This window comes from Ceratotherium simum, chromosome Y, assembly GCF_057802395.1.
Source record: "Ceratotherium simum simum isolate JZ-2026a chromosome Y, ASM5780239v1, whole genome shotgun sequence".
NCBI classification, from domain to species: Eukaryota; Metazoa; Chordata; class Mammalia; order Perissodactyla; family Rhinocerotidae; genus Ceratotherium; species Ceratotherium simum.
Window position 1 is genome coordinate 8,079,066 of NC_141941.1, and position 17,746 is coordinate 8,096,811.

The 17,746-nt window shown below is 36.6% G+C and overlaps 1 pseudogene; it reads left to right on the forward strand.

The window, feature by feature from the left end:
* The window catches only part of LOC147911636 (DENN domain-containing protein 10-like), a 119,822-nt pseudogene that overhangs the window by 2,493 nt on the left and 99,583 nt on the right, over positions 1 to 17,746 (forward strand).

Here is a 17,746-nt window from a genome sequence, read left to right on the forward strand (position 1 = left end):
GGGAAGGTGGAGCATGGCTGTATGAAAGTGGAGTAGGAATATAATAGGACCAACTGGAGACACTAGACCTTTGGTAAGGAGATGGGGTTAGGAGAAGCTGCTGAACCTGGATCCTGGTACGTAAGAGACCGCTCCATGCAGTGAAGTTTTGACAGACAGCAGTGCTACTACTACGGGATATGAATCCTGAGAGCACTATCTACTTTCTACTCTTAAGCCTGGGGAGTCATTCTCCCTTCCCAAATCCAATTCTACTGCCTGAACTTCTTGAGACTCTGTCATCTCCTCCTCGTACCCACTGCTGTTCCCACCTATATCAGACCAATATCAGCCTGAGCCTGGACAAAGAGCAACATCTTCATGGCTCTCCTTGTTTTACTCTTACATCCCTACCCCTCCAAGCAACCCTTTGTTGTGCTACCAGTATTGTTTTCCTAAAATGTCTGATATATTAGCTCCAGAACTTTTGTAGTCTAATAGACTAGAAAAATGCCTCATTCTCTATGAAACATGCATCCCTGTTTGGAAATCAAGGCCTTTCACAATCTGGCTCCAGCTTACTGTCCTCCTTCATCTCCTACTTCTCCTTTCTTCTGCTGCACGTGTGATCTTTCTGATCCAGAAATTTTCAAATATACAACTGAGGCACTTGGACACTCCTTGTTTGCTTCCTATATTTTCATAAACTGTTCCTTCCAAATAGAATACTATTTTCTTTTGTCTGCCAAACTTCAAATTTTTACGCTTCAAGCCTTAGCTAAATATTACCTTATTTGTGAGTTTTTCTTACTCCTCAAGTTATGTTCAAGGATATGCTCTTCCCATGCTCCCAAGTGAAATTTGCACTTGCTTCCAATATAGCAGTATTCTTGCTATTTGTTTTCATATCTGTATTCTACTAGGCTCATGGAGGAGAGAGAGCAGTGTCATGAGCTTCTAAGACCACATCCTAGCACAGTGCTTAGCCTGGAATACTGAAAAAGTATTTGTTGAATAAATGAATGTCAGACTCCCACACCCAGTATAGACTCCTCCTAATTCATGGCCTCTACTCCTCTCTATATGGTGTTGACATACTGAAAGTTCACAAGCCATCAGAAACATGTTCAACAATGTTGCTTTTGTTGTTACTACTAATGCACTTCAAGTCATTTCTCTCCAAATTGTGTGGTGTTAGTGTGAACATTGTGACAATTAACTGGGTCTTCTTTCCATGAGGTGTGCCTTGGAGGTCATGTGGCCTGTGCTAAAGCCTTATTGGAAAATGACAAATGAATGTTGCTTCCACCCACGTGGGTCTGTCTGCCCGGTTGCAATTGCTAACACCTAAAAAGACATTGCCTTCCATATTGCTTACCTACTGTGTGGGTGATCACATGTCTGGTCCCATCTGCATCCATATACCTGAGTGGTTGAGAAGACACTTTTGTTGACTCCTCTCTTCAGGCTCTATGCCCATGTGTGAACATTTAGCTGAGATAATTCACAGGGATCTCTCAAAATTATGATGCTGACTGTTAAAAAATCAGCTTTAACCAAAGTATTTTGAAAACTTATCCTGGAAAGTTTCTGTAAAATATTAAAAAGAAAAAATTTTACATGAACAGCAATTATAAGACACTCCTATTTCATCTCTTTATCTTATTTTTAAATTATATCCTAACTTTATCATAGAGTGACTGTGGTGTTAAATATAATACAGATAGATATCAGAATAGAATTATAAAATCAAAACTCCTAAAAATCTCAATGACATATATTTAATTGCCCAATATTGTTTTATTGCTAATTTCGTTGTTTAACTCAGACTTGTGTTCTTTGTTTCATGAATGGCAACATTTTTAAGTGCTTAAAGATTTTCTTTGCATTTTATACGGAAGCTGGGTGTTTACAAGAAGAACTGAATGTTGTCTTCCTTGAGCAAACTGATTTTTCCAATACCACTGTGGTCATGCATTTCCATTAGGTAATGCTTCTCTAAGTTGCCACTTAATCAACTCCTCTGTTAACTAAAGGCAAGGTTGTGTGAGGACTGTTTCCTTTTAACCTAGATGACTGGAATCAGACTGTCATTGGGAAATGTTAAACAACATTGGGTCAGAGAGAGTATGGCTGGACAATTTTGGGAAGTTTTGTGGAGTTAAAGAGTAGAACAAAATATGGTCTGTGTCTTTGATAATTTTATAAGGAAATAGCCAATAAATACTATATTATTTCATTTAATTATTCTTCTTTGTCTTGCTCTCTTAATGATCAAAAGCATTTATTATTGTATCAAAATTATCTTTTTGTGATGGTATTTTCTAATAGAATTCAGAATAGAAAGAGAGGCAGTTGTCTTATTCATCTTTTTTTCCAATACTTTGGCACCTAGTAGATGCTCAATGTTTGCTGACCTGAACTAAGATAAATCTTATAGGAAATCAAATAAAAGAAGACTTTTGTTCTGGTGGTGTGGGTGACACTTAGTAAAAAATTAAAGTGATTGCACCAAATATTTTCCAGTGAAAAATAAATAGGTTAGAAATTCCTAGTATGTGTGAATTTTTGTACATTTTCCCTGTCTTTGTTTGTTGCTGCCATCTGAGCATCTCATCTTTAACCTTCAAAATTAATGGGGGCTATTCTGGCACTGTGGAGGAATATCTTTTTTGTTTATTTTTCTGAAGCAAGGAATTTTAGAATCTTGATTATCATAAGCACATATCCTTCATTAATGAGGCAAAATTGTTAACATCAAACCCTCATTGTCCTATGTTTCAATCCTATCAGAGCCTCCGCATCAGAATGTCTTGTTACCCAGACATTTTTTCCTATCTATTGCTGATACTCAAAAATGCCTCCTGGCCCTGTTGGTTCTCATGTGCCTCCCATATTCTTATCAGATATCAAGAATGGCTGGAAATACCATATTGATGGGTATTTTCTATGTGCCTTTGGCTTGTTCATGATCTTTTTAGGAGTCATGGCTGGAATATGCAATTTGTATGGATTACAGCAAGTAGAGAGGATATTTGTGTCAAGAAAGACCGTAAAACTATGGAAACTGCTGAAAATTTTTGCAAGCACAGGTTTTAGGACGTTAAGCTAGCTGGTTTCTCCAGTACTTTTTGGTTGTTGCCATGTTTGTCCACAATTGGGAGGGGGAGGGATCAGCTCCATATTAATGGAAAATGTAAATAATTATTGTTTCAAATATTTATTAAATGCTCATTGGGTACCAGGCAATGTTCTAAGTGTTTAATGTATAGTAACTCACTTGATTCACCCAATAACCTCTAGAGGTAGATTCTTTTATGATCCTTATCTTACAGCTAAGAAAACTGAGAAATGTAAAGTTAATATAGCAACCAAGATCACCAAACAAATGAGAGAGAGAGAGCTGGAATTTGAATCCAGGCTAATCAAGCTCTGGAATATTCATGACTACCTTTTAAAACTTTTGGCCTGTTTTGTCCCACTTGTGATATTACATGTAGCTGAGAGTTGATAGGCTACTGGTGTCTAAAAGATACAATACTATAACAATGTGGAGTTCCCTTGCTCATTCATCAGCAAGGGAAATTTCTGGAGGCAGATACATAGAAATACACACTTGGAGATGCAGTGACGGTTCACAGAGCCACCCCCCTCTTCAATGCTTGCTGCAGCAGCAGTGCTGCATGTGTCAACATGCTGCTGGAGTTTGGAGCCAAGGCCCAGCTCGAGGCACACCTGGCTTCACCCATCCATGAGGCAGTGAAGAGAGGTAAATGAGTCATCACACTGTATACAAAACATTGGTGGACTGACCCTAATCTCCATGAATCAAAGATATAATGTTCACCATGCAAGGATCACCCAGATCTTCTTCCTCAGTAGATTGTTTGTGGCTTAGAAATCCTACAGCCATAATTTCTGTTTTCCTAAATTATCAGAAAATACCACTGGGGCATGAACACAGCTCTTCTTATAACCTGGACATGGCTTTCTGTCTCAAATGTCCTGTTTCATGAGGACAGTCTCTTGCAGGCCTTTCTTGAGGCTCTTTGCTGGAGTTTTGCTGGCAGCTGGCACAGTCAAGACTGCAGGGGTGACTTCCATGAGTGATACTGTAGTTATGTCTCTGTCCTTACTAGAAAAGAACAGCTCATCCCCCAAAGCCCATAAAACATCAACCACTAATATAAAATAAATTATGAAAGTGTCTGAAAGCTGAGGCTGATAATATCTCTCTTACCTGTAATCTCTACATTACATGTAACTGATCACAACAAGCAATACACTCTGGATAAGCTGATGACTTCAAGGTCATTATTGAAAAAAGATTTGCAACTTTAAGAAGTGTGGCATAGGAAACTTGGATGTTGACTGTAAACTCCTATGTTCTCAGTTACTTTTGAAATGAAGGAAAAAGTGTAGATTTAAGGGATTTTCAAACTATGTGTTGTAATTACGTGTGGTGAACAGATGTGAACTGGACTTATTGTAGTGATCATTTTGCAATATATGCATATATCAAATGATTATATTGATACCAGAAACTAATATAATGTTATATGTCAATGATATCTCAATAAAAAGAAAAGAAAGAAAAATTCAATTGAAGGACCAAGAAAACTACATGCATAGACTAGACATGAACAAGATCATGCCATTGAAAAGATAGGCCATTTGACAAAGCTCACACCCAAAGAGCACTGATTTCAGTAATATCAAAAGGTAGAGTTGTTCTTTAATATTGAGGTCAGAAATACATTGGAGAAGTTGGAACACTCTAGAACAGTGATATTTGCTTGTTTCATTGGGGATGGAAGTCTTTATTTCAAAAGGCAATAGTGGAAGATTTACCTCAGGTTATTAAACATATCAGTTGGTAATTTTTTTGCAGTGGATTACTCTACATGATCTCAAAAGACCCATATCTTAATGTATATATGTCTTTTAATGTTCTAGATATGGTTAAGAAGCTTTTACTGATTAATTACTAATATTGATCATTTCCCAAACTTCAGGTCAGTTCTTGAAGGTCACAAGTAATCGGCTACTTTGGAATCATACGAGTCTTTCAAAAATTTTTAATATTGACTTGAAGAAAAATAAATCTGAAAAGTAAAATATTTCAAAACTGTTATTTGTTTAAAGGTTCACCAAATATAGCCAGTGGCATAAAGGTAGCAAAAGTCTTTGAGAATTTTTATCTTCAAGAAGTTTTTTTCTTTTTTCAAATCTCCTATTGCTAACTACTCCTTATAATAGATTAAAAATATTTCTTTTTATTTTGAGCCCTGAATAATATAAATACTAAAAAAATTTAGCTTTATCCTTTGCCAAGGAACAAAATAACTCAATGAAACAGTAGCTTCAAACATTTTATTTTGCATGTCACACAATTGTTATACAAAAGCAACTAAAGTACTTAAAATGACTAAACATGTCTATATTCCCTTTCCTTACCAAAATAAGAATTGCTAAGTTTCTAGGCTTAAGTGACATTTTTAGAATTTGTTAATTATGCTATTACATTTAGGTTTTTATTTACAGCTACTATAATTTTAGGCTCACTGTGTTTGTACATTAGCATTTAGTGTTGAATTGTGGCCATCTGCTTTGTTAATAAGCCTGTGTTGACCACAAACAATGGTCAACATACTGTAGTGAGGCAGAACAGTGTGGAAGTCATCTACCTGCTAACAGACCATGGGGTGATCTGAAGTGTAAAAACAGTCAGGGCAAAAGTGCACTTAATCTATCAGATCTAAAAGCAGTGTGCAGTAGGTGTTCCTCTTCTGGGAAGGTAAGGAAAGAGTGGGTTTTCTCTTTGATAAGCACATCAGCTATCTCTCTTTGTCTCATTCCTAGAACTTCGTACCTGTTTTTTCCTCTTTTTAATTGAGAATTGCATTTTGGGAGACAGCAAGTCCTAGCATGGCTGAAATGGATTTTATATGCTATATATATTCATTTATATAACCAAAGAGTATTTACATACAATTTGTATGTTGCGTCATGTTTTTCATGCCATCTCACTGGCAAAAAGCAGCAATGATTTCTGACAAAAGTGAATGAAGAAAGTGCCAAAGAAGGACAGGATTTGAACATCAAGAAGAGAAAAATCATGACTACAGAGGAATTACACAACTTCTATGTAGACAATGAAGCCGCTGGAATTGTTAAAGATTTTGTTTACTTTAGTTCAATTATTAACTTAAATGGAGACTGCAGCCTAGAAATCAGGGAAAGACTGAGACTTGGAAGGGCAGCAATGAAAGAATTAGGAAACATCATCGAGTGTAACGATTTATCATGAGAGACCAAGGCCAAGGTTATCCACACCTTCCTACTCCAAGGAAAGAAGTCTGACAGGGAAAAAATTGGTGCATTTGAAATCTAGTTTTGAAGAGAGCTCTAAGGATACCCTAGACTGCAAGAAAGATGAATAAGTGGGTCCTAGAGCAAATTAAACCTGAACTATCACTGGTGGCAAAAATGATGCAACTGAGGCTGTCTTCCTTTGGGCATATCGTGAGAAGGCAGAGTTCTTTGGAAAAGACAATAATGCTGAGGAAGACTGGCCATGGGCTAACATCCGGGCCCATCTTCCTCTACTTCATATGGGATGCCACAGCATGGCCTGACAAGCTGTGCATCAGTGTGTGCCCGGGATCTGAACCTGGGAACCCCGGGCAGCCGAAGCGGAACGTGTATACCTAACCGATGTGTGCCCGGGCTGGCCCCGTATAGTTTTAACAAAGTCACTCAATTATTCCCAAGAGACTTGCTGACGCTAAGGTCCTTGTATAAATTTAAGATAAATTTTGGTTTTACAATGACCTGAATTTTTCTTCTGAGCAATACCATGAGTATAGTAGGACAAGATTGTCAAAGCCTAGATGAAATATCTTTAAGTTCAAAGGGAAACACTGCTGGTGGGAAAGAAAAATAGTACAGCTCCTTTGGTAAACTGTCTGGTATTGCTCAAAATGCTAAATATTGGGTTACCATTTTAGTGAATACCATAATTTGCAATATGGATTAGTCTACTCATGTTCTCTTTATCTCCTGGAAACACAAAAGAGATAGCTGAGAAGTACACCTTGTGTGATCCTCCCTGGGAGGATTAGGGAGATGTTTCTTCAGGGTTTTTCAGAGACCACAGCCCAAGCAGAAAATGAGCTACAGGCTCAACACATGTGCAGTTAAACCCAGAAGCATCTTTGCATGTCTTCCCACTGACAGCTGGGGAGAGCAAAATAATCAGGAAAATGGGTCTATTCTTGCCAGAACATGGATAATGCTCACAGTATGAGACTAATGAATGAAGAGTAGATTCAAGGTCAGCATCCTTTTTCCACTGACCCTACCAAAGTCTTTGAAAGTCAAGGGCTGTTATCTGTATACATTATCCAAGCCTTAACCTATATTACCCAGCACTGTTTCAAACAAAGTATTGGTTTTGTTGACAAAAAATAGATGCCAAAGGATTGCAGGCAATGCCATGGTGAAAATTTGGCAGAGGGCTCTCAAAAACAAAACGACTCCACAAGTGCTGTTCTTTTATACTGTGTATCTGTGGTTCCTCTTCACTTGCATTACTTTACTGAGCAATTCTATAGTTTTTCTTATTGGTGTCTCTGCTTATTTTTGTGTGTGTGTGAGGAATATTGGCCTTGAGCTAACACCTGTTGCCAATCTTCCTCTTTTTGCTTGAGGAAGAGTGGCCGTGAGCTAACATCTGTGCCAATCTTTCTCTGTTTTGTATGTAGGATGCCTTCACAGCATGGTTGCCAATGAGTGATGTAGGTCTGTGTCCAGGATGTGAATCCACAAACCCAGGTCACCAAAGCAGAATGTGCCAGACAACCACTATGCCACAGGGCTGGCCGCACTTATGGTTTTTTTTTTTTTTGGGTCCAAATTTGCTTTCGTGTCTAGGCCTATCTCCCAGCTACTCATAGTCTGATACCCTCACATAATGTTTGCCTCATGTGACAATCACATCTCTCTTTTTGCAGTGACAAAGTTACTTTTAAAAAATGTGATGACTACGTAAGGAAATAAGGCATTTTCTTCTGTGTATTGGATAAGTCTTAGGTATGAATAGTAAAGTAAGAAATGATATATTGGGGCCTGTGTTGTGGTATAGTGGTTAAGTTCAGCGTGTTTCGCTGTGGCAGCCTGCATTTGTGGGCTTGGATCCCAGGCATGGACATACAACACTCATCAGCCATGCTGTGGTGGTGACGCACATATAAAGTGGAGGAAGACTGGCACAAATGTTAGCTTAGGACTAATCTTCCTCAAGGAAAAAATGAGGACGATTGGCAACAGATGTTAGCTCAGGGCTAACTGTCCTTGGCCAAAAAAGGAAGAAAAGAATTGATATATTATTCCCTGTTATCTGAACCAGGGGTAGGCAATCTTTTCCTGTAAAAGGGCACATAATAAATATTTTGGGAGGATGGCCCTGTGACCTGGTGGTTAAGTTCAACCTGTTCCACTTTGATCGTCTGGGTTCGGTTCTTGGGCATGGACCTACACCACTTATCTGTGTGTGACCCACATACAAAATAGAGGAAGATTGGCACAGATGTTAGCTCAGGGCCAATCTTCCTCACCAAAAAGAAAATGAATAAATAAAATAAAAAATAAAAATAAATTAAAATAAATTAAAAAAAATATTTTGGGCTTTGTGGACCATACAATTTCTGTCAGAATTACTCAACTCTGCTGTTACAGTGTGAAAGCTGGAAATATATAAACAAATGGGAAGACTGTGCACCAATAAAACTTTATTTATGGACTCTATTTGAATTTAATATAATTTTATGTGCCACAAAATATTTTTCCTTTTTGAATTTACTTTTCAACCATTTAAAAATGTATATACCTCAATAATAAAATAAATATAAACAAAAATAAAACTGTAAAACCATTCTTGAGGCAGGGCCTGTGGATGGGAATCCTGGAGCAGGACCAAATACGCAGGGGAGGAGAGCAGATGAAGGCTATGGCCCAGTCGGCAGACACTCAGCGGATACTCAGAGTTGGGCTGATTATGACCATCTTTCCACAGTAGAAAAGGACACCAATATGGAAGTTCTGTGTGTGTAGTGTTGTTTTACCACAACAGCCACATTAAGGCAACAGCTTCTGAGAAAATGCTGCCTTATGGGTGAAAACAAACTTCTCCATCCCTTTGTCTCTGATCAGTACAAAAGAACATAGTTTTATATTACAAGTGAGGTTCCAGATTTCTCAGTTTTGAAAAGGTGATTCATTTTTTATTGTTCAGACCATGACAGTTTTAATCCAGAGAAATCTGCCACCTTCAGTACTATATTGTGTAAATGTACCTGAAATATGGTAACCAAGTTAAAATGCTGGAGAGTTGGGGCCGGCCCAGGGGTGCAAGCGGTTGGGTACGCGTGCTCCACTGCGGCAGCCTGGGGTTCACCGGTTTGGATCCCGGGTGTGCACCGACGCACTGCTTGGCAAGCCATGCTGTGGCGGCGTCCCATATAAAGTGGAGGAAGATGGGCATGGATGTTAGCCCAGGGCCAGTCTTCCTCAGCAAAAAAAAAAAAAAAAAAAGAGGATGATTGGCAGATGTTAGCACAGGGCTGATCTCCTCACAAAAGAAAAAAGAAGAAGAAGAAAAAAAAAAATGATGGAGAGTTATATTCCCGGTCTCACAAAGAGGATATGCCACAGTGAAGAAAATGTCTCTTTCCTTATAAGAATTTTGATGCTTAAAAGGCATACCTTTCAGGCTTTATCAAGGCATTACATCTCAGTTTGGAATGGAAACCATCATCTTATACACACCCTTGATGAAAAAGGAAAGAATTGTCTCTATCACCCCAAAATAGAAGCTCTCCAGGAGTTTACCAGGACTCTCTCAACTCTCTGGTGTGGCTTCCACAAGATTGGATCATAACTTCATTCTTCAGAAACCTCAGTCATGATGAGCTAGAAGCCCTGCAGATATGCATAGCTTATATTACTAGATTGTAGACTTAAAGTAATATAAAAAACCTCTAAGTTGTTTTTCTGAATCTGGCAGATAGTGAGATTATTATGCTATGCTTGTGAAAGTGGCCATGACAATAGGCAAACTGCACAAAGAAATTGGTGAGGTAATTTTTTGATCTGCAGAAGATCCAGAGAAATCAGATCTCTAAATTATAGAGAATATTTCCCTAAAAACCAGAGAAATCTTGACCAACCTAGTGTTGTTTGCAGAAATTTTAGACAATGGAGAAAATCTAGCACTCAATTTTGAGGGACTAAAACAAAACTATTTCCGGGGCTTGCCCTGTGGCTTAGTGGTTAAGTGTGCATGCTCCGCTGCTGGTGGCCAGCATTCAGATCCCATGCGCGCACTGATGCACCACTTGTCAGGCCATGCTGTGGTGGCATTCAGTATAAAGTGGAGGAAGATAGGCACAGGTGTTAGCCCAGGGCCAGTCTTCCTCGGCAAAAAAAGGGGAGAATTGGCAGATGTTAGCTCAGGGCTGATCTTTCTCACAAAACAAAAAACAAAAAATCTATTTCCATCAGTGACAGAAAACGTTCTTTTTCATCCAGCAGCAGCCAAAAAAATCCTAAAAATATGTGTGACAGGAAGCATCACTGGTGACTCATATAAAGCTCTCTTTCATGATGATTATCCATTAACTATGTAAAATACTAAAAATATCAAACAAAATGTTATATTTTTAAGATTTATTTGAAACTATTAAGATTTTATCTGAAAAACACTGAAACATCTGATCAGTCTCATGCCTACTGCCAATTGTTGGGTGAAGTACTATAACTACCAGAGACAACATTATAAAACAGTCTGATGTCCTGGGGTAGAAGAAAAAATCTCTGTCAAATTCTTGTGCAAATCATAGCAAACCCCAAATCCTTCATTTTTATGTTTCAGTTTGTCTCATTGTGTAGGCACAAGCTAATGATTTATTTTCAGAAAGCTGCTTGAAATTTTGCTTTATATTCTCCCAGAAGGAACTTAATTCCTTATGAGGTACTCTGTTTTCTAAGCCAAACTACTGAGTTTTCTGCAGAACTATCTAGAAGATCATTCAAAAAACCCTGCAGATGCATTTTTGTGAAAGAAAAATTTGTTCTTGGCCTTTGAACATTTGCCTATATTATAAGTTTTGCATAGATTTTATACTTGGGAGGACAACTTCAATAATCTATGTTTATGCTCCTATAGGGATAAGCATTTGGCAAACTTAAGCTATTAGTACTCTTCAATTAACTCTGTTACAAGCAATGTTCTTTTGAAAAATATGCCAGTACTTATATGGCAGAGTGAAAAAAGAAGACAATTTTAAATATGTGTCTATATGAGTGAAAGAGTAACTTTATATAATTGGTAAGAGAATGTGAGAGCTTCTGGCAGGAGCTAAAAACCAGACAGTGTCTTTCAACAACTTCAGTAAAAGTAATTTGGTCACATATGAAGGTAACTGTTCTTCTTCAGTTATGTATCTTTTCATAATTGGAGACCTTAAAATTGATAAATAATCATGAAGATCTATAATCTGTATTTTTATTTTACCATACACATTCATATTAATTATGAAAGATTGTCATTCAAATATCACTATGTCCTTAGAAATCTTACACAGAAAATTTTCTGTTGAAAAAAAAGTTTATTGGATCTTTCAGTTATTCTCTGTGTTGGACATTTCTTAAGTAAAATTTAGAAATAGGCTTGCTCCCTCCCTCCTTGGGTGATGGCATGGCAGAACTGAAATCAGATGGTGTTTATTCAGGCAAACAATTAAAAATTAAATCTGGATTTTATGATAATGACTACTTAAGAAAACAAATGAAGGGGGCCAGCACATTGGCGTAGTGGTTAAGTTTGTGTGCTCCGTGTCAGTGGCACGGGCTTCACGGGTTTGGATCCCAGTGGTGGACCTATATACTGCTCATCAAGCCATGCTCTTGCTGTGCCCCACATACAAAATAAACTGAGATTAGCACAGACATTAGCTCAAGGACAATCATCCTCAAGCAAAAAGAGGAAGATTGGCAATAGATGTTAGCTCAGGGCCAATCTTCCTCATCAAAACACACAAAAAAACGAATGAACAAAAAGAAACACAAAACAAACCCATCCTTACCTACTGGGCTGTACAAAAATAGGCTATGGGCTGGATTTAGCTGCTGGCTATAATTTATTGACAGCTTATCCAGATGAGACAAAAGCAGGAAGGTCAAGGAAAAATTTAAATATCAGGGAAAGAAGTTTTATTTCCATTTGAGAAAAAAATTCAGATGCATCTGACTTTTTTTTATTATTTATTTTAAATTTGTATATTACTAAATATTTATTTTTAAAGAACAATTTTATTGGCTAATAGGAACATTTTAAATTCCTAATGTAAAAAGTAATTGTAGGATTCCTAAAATGTGCCAAAATTGTTTTTTATTGGCTATTTCTGTGTTTCTTCGCCATTTCAAATCTTTCTCTTTATTGTCCCATAGCAAAGATCCACCTGTTAATTTGTTAAATTTAATAATTGCTTGTTAAATTTAGTGATTTGGGCCAGGCTAACTTTAAAAAAAATTAATTGAGATATAGTATATGCAAACATGAGAGAACTTAAACTCATAGGCACAATATAACAAGTAGTGATGAGAAGAACCTTGCCATGTGACTGTCCCCCAGGTCAAGAAATGGAAAATAGCCCATTGCTGGCTTCTCCAAAGAGCCATGCACCCTTCCTCTTATGCTTTCTAGAGCACTATCCCCTTCCTTTGTCATAGAAGTAACCATTATCTTGACTTCCTTGCTTTTCTTTATAGTTTTACTTCCTATGTATGTATTCTTAAGCACTATAGATCAGTTGGCCTAATTTTTAGCTTCATATAAATATTATCATGCAGTAGATATTATTTGAGTCTTGCTTCCACTCAACATTATTTTTGCAAGAATCATCCTTTTTTTAGTGTAATATTCTTCTGAATGACTGTACCATAGTTTATTAGTTTTATCTACTATTGCTGGGCCTTTGAGTTGTTTCCAGTTTTCATCTATCATGATCCATGTTGTCGTAAATATTTTTGTGTATTTAACAGGTGCATATTTCTTGAGTGTACATACCTTAGTCAAATTGCTGGGTCATAGGCATATGTATTGTCAACTTTAATATACACTACCAAACTGTTTTTTTGAGTGGTTATACTATATTATATTCCATCAGAGTAGATGAAATTTCCTTTCTTTTTTAAACATCATTTCAACAACTTAGTTTATTGTCAGACTTGTTCTAGGTTAAAAAAATTGTCATGGTACTTGATTCATGGCTGAACCCCAAGGCACTTTCAATTTGCACTCTTTGTCTATCCATGCCCCCTCCTTCCGGAGTGGCATATAAACCTCATCATGGCAGATCAGTGTGCCCACTCCATGAAGCCTGTCTCAGAGGTCATCCTTCTTGTGCAAACATTTTATTAAAGCATGGAACTCAGGTAAATGCAGCTCAAATAACAAATTAGAAATGAAGAATAAAAAATGATTATTCTTTCTAGATAATATCCAGCACTTTTGAGTAGTCTGCTTTGAAATATGAAAAGGAGTGTTTTTCAAGATCATTATGTCCATCAAGCTTGTTTATTTTAGCAATAGCTGAAATAGTAATTTTTAGCTAGAAAGTAATACTTCAGGTCTGTCATTTATTTTCACTATAAGCCACTACCTATAAACAACGTTAGACTGCTTCTGTCTTCATTCCAGTATTGAGATATTGTACACAGCACATAAAATTTAGCTTAAGACCTGAATTATGGTCCCAGTTCATCTCTATCACTTACTAGCATTGTAAACTTTGACAAGTTAATTTAGCTTGTGGGCTTCAGATGGGGAAATTAACAAAAAAGTCGTTTAGTTTATTGTGGTGTTGTGAGGATTAAGAGAGATAATATATCTGAATATGTTTGGCTATATGAATTATTATTTTGAGAATGATAATCAGGATGATCTATTGAGAATTTAGAGAAGGAAGATATAAAGTCATTGAATTTAGACATAGCGAACAATAAGTTTTTCCTTTACTAAGTCTCCTTCATGCTCAAAAGTGATGGGAGAAACTGACTAGAAGAATTCATCTGGGTTTTCATACTCTCAGCTAAGATTTAATGAGCATTTATTATATGCATAATTCTGAATTAAGACAGTCCCCTCTTTTTTAGGGACTCAGGTAATTGGGCAGAAAAGCTATGTAAACAGGTGAATTTGTGAATGTAACATTAGCCACTTTAATAGATAAACCTTGAAGTCTCAGCAGGCTAATAAAATAAAAGTTTATTTCTAGCTCAGTTCAAACTCCAGTGTGGCTCTTTTCAAAGGAACATTCAAAGGATTCACAGACTGCTTTCTTTCTGTAGCTCTGCCATCTTCAAGTAGTTCCCATATGTGCTCCAATCCAAGTGGTTGGAAGGTGGAAACAGCATGGAGGACTGTGCAAGGAAGACTTTTAAGGGCATCTTGGTAGTGACATATGACTTTTGCTCACATCCCATTGGCTAGAATTCAGGCCGCATGTAACTCCCATTGGCTGGAACTCAGGCCACACCTAACTGCTGGGAAATGTAGTATGGTTGTGTGTCCAAGAGAGAGGAAATAGGTTTGTTGAATGCATAGCATCTCATCCACAGTAGGTAATTACAATACAATGATATTATTCAATCCACCCAACCTCCTGGCTTAAAACAATAGCTGTTTATTTACCTCAGAATTTTTTGTGTCAAGTGGACGGTTCTGGTCTGGGCTGATTCAGCTAACCTCAGGTGGATTTACTTTATGCGCTGAAGGCTAGCTGATAGATCAGCTTGGGCAACATGGTTCGTGATGATCTTGGCTGGGATGACTGGGAAGTCTGGGGAGAAAGAAAATCTCTACATGGTCTTTCCTCCTTTAGCACCAAGCTTGGACTCATTAGCATGGTAGCAGGGATTCCAAGTGCAGCAAAAGAAGGAATATTTGGTCCCATTGTTATTATCTCATTAGCCAGGTTCGAATTTAGAAGTAGAAAAATACTCTCAATTTTGTGACAGAAGGAGTTGCAAACACATTGCAAAGGGATGTGCATATTAGAAGAGGGAGAATATCCGGCAAACTCCCACAATGTAATAAGCATTGAAATGAAGGGGACTGTTGGCAGCACATGTGAGTATTCCGAAACAATTTTATTTCTGATGGTGAGAAAGGGATAAAAAGACTTCCCACAGTAGATGAGGTCTAAGCTGAAACCTAAAGGACCTGTTGCAGGTTGTTTTTCTGTTTTGAGTTGTAGGAGTTCGTTATGTGTTCTGGATATTAACTTCTTATCATCAATATGATTTGCAGATATTTTCTCCCATTGTATATGTTCCTTTTCATTTTGTTGTGTCTTTTGACCCATGGATGTTTTTACCTTTGATGAAGTTTAATTTATCTATATTTTCTTTTGTTAAGCTATGCCTTTGACGTCATATCTAAGAAATCATTGCCAAATCTAATGCATAAAGTATTCCCATAGGTTTCTTTTAAGAAGTTTATAGTTTTAGCTCTTATGTGTAGGTCTTTGATTTGTTTTGAGTTAATTTTTACAAATGCTTCATTCCTATACATGTGGATATCTAGTTCACCAGCACAATTTGTTGAAAAGACTGTCTTTTCCCCATTGAATGATCTTGGCTCCCTTTTGGAAAAACATTTGACAATATAAACAAGGTGCTTATTTCTGAGCTCTCTATTCTCTTCCATTGGTGTATATGTCTGTCTTTATGCCAGTACCACACTGTTTAGATTACTGTAGATTTGATGTAAGTTTTGAATTTAGAAAGTGTGAGACCTCCAATTTAATTTTTCTCTTTCAAGATTATTTTGGCTATTCAAGGTAAAATTGATTTTTCAATTCAATTTTATAATGGACTTTTATATCTGCAGAATTGCTGTTGGATTTTATTGAGAATAAATTGAATCTGAAGTTACCTTTAGGTAGTATTGACATCTTAACTATATTAAGTTTTCCAAACTATGAACATGGCATTTCTTTCCATTTATTTATTCTTCTTTAATTTCTTTCAGCAATATTTTGTGGTTTGCATTGTACAAATCTTTTACCTCCGTGGTTAGATTAATTCTTAAGTGTTTTTATTTTTTTTGATACTATTATAAACGGAGCTATTCTACTTTCCTTTTTGAATTAGTCATTGTTATTGTGGGAAATACAACTGATTTTTGCACGTTGATCTTGTAGTTTCCTGCTTTGCTAAATTTATTAGTTCTAACAGTTTTTTTTTGTGGAAATATTAGGGTTTTCTATATATAGGATCATATCATTTGGGAACAGAGATTATTTTACTTTCTCCTTTCCAGATGGGATGCCTTTTATTTCTTTTTCTAGGCTAATTGCTCTGGCTAGGACTTCTAGTCTATGTACTGTGTTGAACAGAAGTGATAAAAGTGGATATCCTTCTTTTTTTCTTGTCTTAGAGGAAAAGCTTTCAGTCACCATTTTGCTTGCTGTTATGTGGGGTTTTCTTATATGGCTTTTATTATGTTGAGGTTGCTTCCTTCTATACCTAATTTGTTCAGTGTTCTTATTATGAAACAGTTTTTAATTTTTCAGATGCTTTTCCTGCCTCAGTGGAGATGATATGACATTTCCTCTTCATTATGTTAAAGTGATGTATTACCTTAATCAATTTTCATTTACATTTAAAGTAATTACTGATAAAGGGGGACTTCTGTCATTTTGCTATTTGTTTTCTATATACATTATAGATTTTTTTCTCCTCATTTCCTGCATTACTGTCTTCCTTTGTGTTTAGTTGACTTTTTTAAAAATAGTGGAATGTTTTAATTCTTTCCTTATTTCTGTTTGAATATATTCTACAGTTATTTTCTTTGTACCTACTAGGGGATTACATTTAACATCCTAAAGTTGTACCACTCTAATTTGAGTTTATAACAGCTTAACTTAAATAATATACAAAAAGTCTGCTGTTATACAAATCCTGTACCATCTCCTTTCAGTTATTGATGTCACACAATTACACCTTTATACATTGTGTGTCCGAAAACATAGACTAATAATTGTTTTTATTAATATGTTACTCTCAAATAATGTAGAAACTAAAAAGTGGAGGTACAACTTAAAGTTACTAGCCTTTATAATTGCCCATATATTATCCTTGTCCAAGATCTTTCATTCTTCATATGACTTCAAGTTCATTTCTAGCATTTTTTCATTTCAACCTGAAGGACTCTCGTTAGCAGCTGGCTTAATGGTAACAAACACCCTTAGCTTTTGTTTATCTGGGAAATGTCTTAATTTTTCCCCAACTTGTGAAGCACAGTTCTGCCAGATATGTGATTTCTGTTGAGAGGTGTTTGTTTGTTTGTTTGTTTTTTAGCACTTTTAGTATATCTGCTACTGCTTTCTTGCCTGTAAAATTTCTGATGAGAAGTCTATTGATAATCTTATTGAGGAGTTCTTGTACGTAGTGAACCACTTTTTTCTTCTTGATTTCAATATTCTGTCTTGGTTTTGGTTTTTGACAGTTTGATATAATGTGTCCTGATGTGGCTCTTCTTGAGTTCATCCTACTTGAAGTTTGTTGAGCTTCTTGGAGGTATATATTCATGTATTTCATCAAATTTGGGAAGTGACCAGACATTATTTCTTCAGTTAATCCCTTTGTCTTTTTCTCTTTCTCCTCTCTTTCCAGGGCTCCCATAACATGTATTAGCCTG